This window comes from Chlorocebus sabaeus, chromosome X (assembly GCF_047675955.1).
Source record: "Chlorocebus sabaeus isolate Y175 chromosome X, mChlSab1.0.hap1, whole genome shotgun sequence".
Taxonomy (NCBI): domain Eukaryota; kingdom Metazoa; phylum Chordata; class Mammalia; order Primates; family Cercopithecidae; genus Chlorocebus; species Chlorocebus sabaeus.
In genome coordinates this window covers 44,529,814-44,539,853 of record NC_132933.1, presented here as the reverse complement: position 1 = coordinate 44,539,853, position 10,040 = coordinate 44,529,814, and positions in this window count along the sequence as shown.

The window sequence follows — 10,040 nt, the reverse complement described above, 5'->3', positions numbered from 1 at the left end:
GATTTTCATTTTGTTCAGTTTTATTTTTCTTGTTTTGTGAATGAGAAACACATATCTCAACCTCCTTACATGCTAGACTGGAAACCAGAAGTCCACTCATTCTTTTGTTACAGGTGTATAGTTCTCCATTGTATTGATATAATATAGTTTATACAAGAATTAGCCTATGTATGGTCATGTGTATTGTTTTGAATACGTTCCAATTACAAACAATATAATTCTGATGTATTTAGATTTGTTTTTACAACATTGTATTTCTGTTTTTCTTGCAATATCTATATTTGTTTGCTTTATTGCCTATCATCTTTTGATTTATTAATTATTTTCCCCATTTTATTCTTTTGTTTGTATGGAAGTTGTTCTCTTTTTTATTGCGGTTAAAAAAAAACCCTTAAATTCACCATCTTAACCTTTTTCAAGTGAACAGTTAAGTAGTGTTAAGTATATCTACATTGGTGTGTAACATATCTCTAGAACTTTTTTATCTTGTAAAACTGAAACTCTATACTTATTAAACTCTAATATCCTCTCCTCTCTCCCTCTAACCCTTTGCAAACACCTGTCCACTTTCTATTTCTATAATTTGATTGCTTTAGATACCTTCTATGAGTGGAATAATGCAGTATTTGTGCTCTTAGGAGTGCACTGTTTTGCTTAGCCTAATGTCCTCAAGGCTCATCCACATTGTAGCATGTGATAGGATTTCCTTATTTTCTAAGCCTACATAATATTCCATTGTATGTGCATACCACATTTTCTTTATCCATTTATCTGTTAACAGACATTTGTGTTGCTTCCATCTCTTGGCTATTGTGAAGAATTATACAATAAACATGTGTGTTCAATTATTTCTTCAAGATCCTGCCTTGAATTATTTTGGTTATATATATAGATGGAGTCTCACTCTGTCGCCCAGGCTGCAGTGCAGTGGTGTGATCTCCGCTTACTGCAACCTCCACCTCCTGAGTTCAAGTGATTCTCCTGCCTCAGCCTCCTGAGTAGCTAGGATTACAAGCATGTGCCACCATGCCTGGCTAATTTTTCTATTTTTAGTAGAGACGGGATTTCACCATGTTGGTCAGGCTGATCTTGAACTCCTGATCTCATGATCCACCCACCTTGGCCTCCAAAAGTGCTGGGATTACAGGCATGAGCCACCACGCCAAGCCCTTGGATATGTTATTTTAACATGTCTCCCAAAGTTCATGTTTTAGAAACTTGATCCCCAATTCAACAGCCTTTGGGAGATGCTTAGGTCCTGAAGGCTCTACTCTCATGAATGGATTAATGCCCATATAAAAGGGCTGGGTAGAAGCACTTTATCCCTTTTTTTCTTTTTCCTTCTGCTTTCTGCCATGTGAAGACATAGCATTCTTCACCTTTGGAGGGTGCAGGCAGGATTCCAGATGTCATCCTGGGAGCAGAGATCAGATTCTCACCAGACATCAAAGCTGCAAACACCTTGACTTTGGGCTCCCCAGCCTCCAGGACTTTGAGAAATAAATTTATCTGAATTATAAAATATCCAGTTTCTGATATTCTGTTATAACACTACAAAATTTACCAAGGCAGAATATACATCCAAAAGTGACATTACTGGATCACATGGTAATTTATATTATTTTTAATTTTTTGAGCAACGTACATTCTGGTTTCCATAATGGTTATACCATTTCACATTCCCATTAGCAGTGCACAAGGGTTCCAATTTGTCCACATCCTCAACACTTGTTGTTTTCTGTTCTTTTGATAGTGGCCATCCTAACATGCATGAGGTAATACCTCATTTAAAGTTTTAATTTGTATTTCTCTTATGACTGCTGATGTTGACCATCTTTTCACATATTTGTTAGCCACTTGTGCATCTTCTTTCATATACTCTATTGTTACTTTTATAATTTTTACCCTAGAAATTGTAAACTACGTATTCAACATTTTCTTTATCTTTCTTGCATCTCAGGCCTTCTATCTTGTTCTCTTCCCCTATCTAAATTGTATCCTTGAAATTGTATATTTGAATTTCTTTTAGTGAGGAATTACTGGTTACAAATCCTTTTTTTGATTGAAAAATCATTATTCTATTCTCATTCTTGAAAAGTATTTTTAATGTGTAAAATTCTACTTTGACAATTTATTTTTTCTTTTAATCAGCATATTAAATATTTCTGATTACTTTTAAAGTCTTCTCTTTATCTTTGATATTTTGAAGTTCATGCTGTATCAAGGTGTGGATTTCTGTTTTATTCATCTTGTTTGGAAATCATTAGGTTTCTTGAATCTGTGTATTGGTAACTTTGATCACCAAACCTAGCTTCTGGAAATTCTCTGCCATTATCTCCTGTGTTATTTCTAGCCTAGTTTTTCTCTCCTCTTCTACTCAATTTCAATTGGACATGTGATAGGTATTCTTATTCTGTCTTCCAGCTTTCTTAGTCTCTTTTACATTTTCCATATTGTTGTTTTTTTGGATAGCATTTAAAAAAATGTCTTCAATTTTTGGGAGATCTTCCAAGATGGCCTGAAAGGAATAGCTCTGGTCTGCAGCTCCCAGTGGGATCGATGCAGAAGATGGGTGATTTCTGCATTTCCAACTGAGGTACCTAGTTCGTCTCATTGGGACTGGCTGGACAGTGGGTGCAGCCCACGGAGGGTGAGTCAAAGCAGGGTGGGGCATCGCCTCACTCAGGAAATGCAAGAGGTTGGGGGATATCCCTTTCCTGGCCAAGGGAAGCTGTGACAGACTGTACGTGCAGAAGTGGTACACTCCCAGCTAAATACTGTGCTTTTCCCACAGTCTTAGCAACTGGCAGACCAGGGGATTCCATCCCATGCCTGCCTTGGTGGGTCCATGCCCAAAGAGCCTTCCTCACTGCTGGCACAGCAGTCTGAGATCGACCTGTGAAGCTGCAGCCTGGCAGGGGGAGGGGCGTCTGCCATTGCTGAGGCTTGATTAGGTAAACAAAGCCACTGGGAAGCTCAAACTGGGCAGAGCCCAATGCAGCTCAGCATGGCCTACTCTCTAGACTCCAACACTGTGGGCAGGGCATAGCCGAATAAAAGGCAGCAGACAACTTCTGCAGACTTAAAGGTCTCTGTCTGACAGCCCTGAAGACACCAGTGGATCTCCCTACACAGTATTTGAGTTCTGATAATGGACAGACTGCCTCCTCAAGTGAGTCCCTGACTGCTGTGTAGCCTGACAAGACACCTCCAAGTAGGGGCCAGTAGACACCTCATACAGGCAGGTACCCCTCTGGGACGAAGCTTCCAGGGAAGGATCAGGCAGCAATATTTGCTGTTCTGCAGCCTCTGCTAGTGATACCCAGGCAAATAGTGTCTGGAGTGGACCTCTAGCAAACTCCAACAGACCTGAAGCTGAGGGGCCTGACTGTTAGAAGGAAAACTAACAAACAGAAATGAATAGCATCAACATCAACAAAAAGGACATCTACAAGAAAACCCCATTTGTAGGTCACCAACATCAAAGACCAAAGGTAGATAAAACCACAAAGATGGGGAGAAACCAGAGCAGAAAAGCTGAAAATTCCAAAAACTAGAGTGCCTCTTCTCCTCCAAAGGATCACAGCTCCTTGACAGCAGTGGAACAAAACTGGATGGAAAATGAGATTGATGAGTTGACAGAAGTAGGCTTCACAAGGTCAGTAATAATAAACTTCCAGCTAAAGGAAGATGTTCAAGCTTTTTAGCTTGAAAAAAGATTAGATGAATGACTAACTAGAATAAACAGTGTAGAGAAGACCTTAAATGACCTGATGGACCTGAAAACCACAGCATGAGAACTTTGTGATGCATGCACAAGCTTCAATAGCTGATTTGATCAAGTAGACGAAAGAATATCAATGGCTGAAGATAAAATTAATGAAATAAAGCAAGAAGACAAGTTTAGAGAAAAAAGAGCAAAAAGAAATGAACAAAGCCTGTAAGAAACATGGGACTATGTGAAAAGAACAAATCTACATTTGATTGGTGTACCTGAAAGTGACGGGGAGAATGGAACCAAGTTAGAAAACACTCTTTAGGATATTATACAGGAGAACTTCCCCAACCTAGCAAGGCAAGCCAACATTCAAATTCAGGAAATACAGAGAACACCAAAAAGATGCTCCTCGAGAAGAGCAACCCCAAGACACGTAATTGTCAGATTCATCAAGGTTGAAATGAAGGAAAAAATGTTAAGAGTACCCAGAGAGAAAGGATGGGATACCCACAAAAGGAAGCCCATCAGACTAACAGCAGATCTCTTGGCAGAAACCCTACAAGCCAGAGGACAGTGGGGGCCAATATTCAACATTGTAAAGAAAATAATTTTCAATGCAGAATTTCATATCCAGCCAAAGTAAGCTTCATAAGTGAAGGAGAAATAAGATCCTTTATGGATAAGCAAATGCTGAGAGATTTTGTCATCACCAGGCCTGCCTTACAAGAGTTCCTGAAGGAAGCACTAAACATGGAAATTAACAACCAGTATCAATCACTGCAAAAACATGTCAAATTGTAAAGATCATTGATACTATGAAGAAATTGCATCAATTAACGGGCAAAATAACCAGGTAACATCATAATGACAGCATCAAATTCACACTTAACAATATTAACCTTAAATGTAAATGAACTAAATGCCCCAATTAAAAGACACAGATTGACAAATTGGATAAAGAGTCAAGACCCATCAGTGTGCTGTATTCAGGAGACCCATCTCACATGCAGAGACACACATAGGCTCAAAATACAGTGATGGAAGAAGATCTACCAAGCAAATGGAAAGCAAAAACAAACAAACAAACAAACAAACAAAAAAAAACCAGGGGTTGCAATCCTTGTCTCTGATAAAACAGATTTTAAACCAACAAAGATCAAAAGAGACATAAAAGGCCATTACAAGGGATCGATTCAACAGGAAGAGCTAACTATCCTAGATATAAATGCACCCTATACAGGAGTACCCAGATTCATTAAGCAAGTTCTTAGAGACCTACCAAGAGACTTAGACTTAGACTCCCACACAATAATAATGGGAGACTTTAACACCCCACTGTCAATATTAGACAGATCAATGAGACAGAATGTTAACAAAGATATCCAGGACCTGAACTCAGCGCTGCACCTAGTGGACCTAATAGACATCTATAGAACTCTCCACCCAAATCAACAGAATATACATTCTTCTCACTACCACGTTGTACTTATTCTAAAATTGACCACAATTAGAAGTAAAACACTCTTCAGCAAATGTAAAAGAACAGAAATCACAACAAACTGTCTTTCAGACCACAGTGCAATCAAATTAGAACTCAGGATTAAGAAACTCACTGAAAAACGCACAACTACATGGAAACTGAATAACCTCCTCCTGAATGACTACTGGGTAAATAACAAAATTAAGGCAGAAATAAAGATGTTATTTGAAACCAGTGAGAACAGAGACACAACATACCAGAATCTCTGGGACACATTTAAAGCAACGTGTAGAGGGAAATTTATAGCACTGAATTCCCACAAGAGAAAGCAGGAAAGATCCAAAATTGACAACCTAACATCACAATTAAAATAACTAGAGAAGCAAGGGCAAACAAATTCAAAAGCTAGCAGAAGGCAAGAAATAACTAAGATCAGGGCAGAACTGAAGGAGACAGAGACACGAAAAACCTCTCAAAAAATCGAGGAATCCGGGAGCTGGTTTTTTGAAAAGATCAACAAAACAGATAGACTGATAGCAAGACTAATAAAGAAGAAAATAGAGAGGAATCAAATAGATGCAATAAAAAATGATAAACAGGATATCACCAACAATCCCACAGAAACACAAACTACCATCAGAGAATACTATAAACACCTCTATGCAAATAAACTAGAAAATCTAGAAAAATGGATAAATTCCTGGACACATACACCCTTCCAAGGCTAAACCTGGAAAAAGTTGAATCTCTGAATAGACCAATAAGAGGTTCTAAAATTGAGGCAATAATTAATAGCCTACTAACTAAAAAAAGTCCAGGTCCAGACAGATTCATAGCTGAATTCTACCATAGGCACAAAGAGGAGCTGGTACCATTTCTTATGAAACTATTCCAATCAACAGAAAAAGAAGGCTTCCTCCCTAACTCGTTTTATGAGACCAGCATCATTCTGATACCAAATCCTGGCAGAGACACAACAAAAAAAGAGTAGACCAATATCCCTGATGAATATCGATGCAAAAATCCTCAATAAGATACTGGCAAACTGAATACAGCAGCACATCAAAAAGCTTACCCACCACGATCAAGTTGGCTTCATCTCTGGGATGCAAGGCTGGTTCAACACATGCAAATCAATAAACATAATCCATCGCATAAACAGAACCAATGACAAAGACCACATGATTATCTCAATAGATGCAAAAAGGCCTTCAAAAAATTTAACAGCCCTTCTTGCTAAAAACTCTCAATAAACTAGGTATTGATGGAACATATATCAAAATAATAAGAGCTATTTATGACAAACCCACAGTCAATATCATACTGGATGGGCATAACCTGCAAACATTCCCTTTGAAAACTAGAACAAGACAAGGATGCCCTCTCTCACCACTCCTATTCAACACAGTGTTGGAAGTTCTGGCCAGTGTAGTCAGGCAAGAGAAAGAAATAAAGGGAATTCAATTAGGAAAAGAGGAAGTCAAATTGTCCTTGTTTGCAGATGACATAATTGTATATTTAGGAAGCCCCATCATCTCAGCCCCAAATCTCCTTAAGCTGATAAGCAACTTCAGCAAAGTCTCAGGATACAAAATCAATGTGCAAAAATCACAAGCATTCCTATACACCAGTAACAGACAAACAGAGAGTCAAATCATGAATGAAATTCCATTCACAATTGCTTCAAAGAGAATAAAATACTAGGAATCCAACTTATAAGAGATGTGAAGGACCTCTTCAAGGAGAACTACAAACCACTGTGCAACAACATAAAAGAGGACACAAACAAATGGAAGAACATTCCATGCTCATGTATAGGAAGAATCAATGTCGTGAAAATGGCCATTCTGCCCAAGGTAATTTATAGATTCAATGCCATCCCCATCAAGCTACCGTTCACTTTCTTCACAGAAATGGAAACATCCCTTTAAAGTTCACATGGAGCCAAAAAAGAGCTCGCATAGCCAAGACAATCCTAAGCAAAAAGAACAAAGCTGGAGGCATCACGCTACCTGACTTCAAACTATACTACAAGGCTACAGTAACCAAATCAGCACGGTACTGGTACAAAAACAGATATATAGACCAATGGAACAGAATAGAGGCCTCAGAAGTAACACTACACATTTACAACCATCTGATCTTTGACAAACATGAAAAAAAAAAAAAAAAACAGCAATGGGGAAAGGATTCCCTATTTAATAAATCGTGCTGGGAAAACTGGATAGCCATATGTAGAAAGCTGAAACTGAATCCTTTCCTTACACCTGATACAAAAATTAACTCAAGATGCATTAAAGACTTAAATGTTAGAGTTAAAACCATAAAAACCCTAGAAGTAAACCTAGGCAACACTATTCAGGACATAGGTATGGGCAAAGACTTCATGACTAAAACACCAAAAGCAATGGCAAAAAAAGCCAAAATAGAAAAATGTGATCTAATTAAACTAAAGAGCTTCTGCATAGCAAAAGAAACTATCATCAGAGTGAACAGGCAACCTAGGAATGGCAGAAAATTTTTGGAATCTACCCATCTGACAAAGGGCTAGTATCCAGAATCTACAAAGAACTTAAACAAATTTACAAGAAAAAAAATAACCCCATCAAAAAATGGGCAAAGCATATGAACAAACACTTCTCAAAAGAAGACATTTATGCAGCCAACAAACACATGAAAAAATGCTCATCATTACTGGTCATCAGAGAAATGCAAATCAAAACCACAATGAGATACCATCCCATGCCAGTTATAATGCCGATCATTAAAATGTCAGGAAACAACAGATGCTGGAGAGGATGTGGAGAAATAGGAATACTTTTACACTGTTGGTGGGAGTGCAAATTAGTTCAATCATTGTGGAAGACAGTGTGGCAATTCCTCAAGGATCTAGAACTAGAAATACCATTTGACCCAGTGATCCCATTACTGGAAATATACCCAAAAGATTATAAATCATGTTACTATAAAGACACATGCACACGTGTGTTTATTGTGGCACTATTCACAATAGCAAAGACTTGGAACCAACTCAAATGTCTGTCAATGATACACTGGATTAAGAAAATGTGGCACATATACACCATGGAATACTATGCAGCCATAAAAAAGCATGAGTCCATGTCCTTTGCAGGGACATGGATGAAGCTGGAAACCATCACTCTCAGCAAACTATCACAAGGACAGAAAACCAAACACCACATGTTCTCACTCATAGTTGGGAGTTGAACAATGAGAACACATGGACACAGGGCAGGGAGCATCACACACTGGGGCCTGTTGGGGTGGGGGGCTGGGGGAGTGATAGCATTAGGAGAAATACCTAATGTAAGTGACGAGTTGATGGGTGCAGCAAACCAACATGGCACATGTATACCTATGTAACAAACCTGCACGTCATGCACATGTACCCTAGAACTTAACTTAAAGTATAATAATAAAAAAGAAAATTTCTTGAATTTTTTTTACAGATATCTAATTCTCTCTTTGGTTTTATTTGATCTGCTATTATTAAATCTGTCTATTGAGTTTACAATCTCAATTACTATATTATTAATATTTTGAAGTTTTATTAGATTATTAAAAAATTGCCATGTTCATTACTTATTTTTAAACATTTCTCATTTTTGTAATATATTAAGTATACTTGTTTTATGTTCTCTTTTTTTTTCGATTTTTTTTTTACATAAATTCATTTTATTTTATTTTTTTATTATTATACTTTGAGTTCTAGGGTACATGTGCATAACGTGCAGGTTATGTATACTTGTGCCATGTTGGTGTGCTGCACCCATCAACTCGTCAGCACCCATCTTGAACTTTAGTTTTGTTTTTTGGTTGGATTATCTTGCTTCTTTTCTGCTGCCATTTTGGTGCTTTCTTCTTAACCATTTGAGCATAGAGACTTTTGACTATCAATCACTTACTTGCTTTGAATGTTCATCAGTGGAGATTAAATGATGCTTAGGTGAGTACCTACAGAAAATGTTTGGATTACATATTTGGGATACCAATAGTCTAAAACCACTTTAATTAATTTTCTGTTTGAGTTTTTGGATATTCTTGGTAAAAAATGTTGTATATGTAAACCTACTTGAAGCTTTCTTCTGTTTATGAGTTCTCAGGAATTATTTTTCTATCATCACTTAACACCAAGATTCAAGATAATCCATTTTCCTTTTGGTCCCCTTCAGAGGTCAATTTATATGTGGATTACACTTAAATAAGCTTCAAACATCAGGGATTCCAAATTGATGGAAGAATTTTTAAATTGATTTTTCACTTTAAGGGCTCCTAAACTTTGTCTTCTGTTCCCCAAATCCTTTAAGTCTCAAAAAGTAATGCTTAATTTCATGTAGTTTGGCAAGTGTTATTAACATAAAAGCTTCAGGGCTGTACTTAACTTTCTGGGTAGCTATTCTTTTCATTTAATCCCTGGCCTAACAATTCCTCACTTTTTGTCAGCTCATAAAAGGTGTTAACAATCTTTTGAAAAATATTTGACCCATTATTTTTGCTGTTTTTCAGATAGAAGATCAGTCTGAGCATGTAGCCTGTCATGTTGCTTTCAAGAGGATATGAAAAATGTATTTTATATGTTTTACTATATTTTGTGTGCACCAAAGTGCAAAGGTGTATTGCAGTGAGTGAAGTATCTCTATCACCTGATTAAAGATTTGTCTGTCTTTGTGATAAGAGGAGAATCAACTTCTTTTGGCAGTGATGCTTTGAAAATATGGAATGGCCTATATTCTGCACTGTTATTTTTAGGGTATAATATTCTTTAGTGATAAAATAATTTTCAAAGTCCTGAATTTTTTTCTACAAAAAGTTAATTTGTCA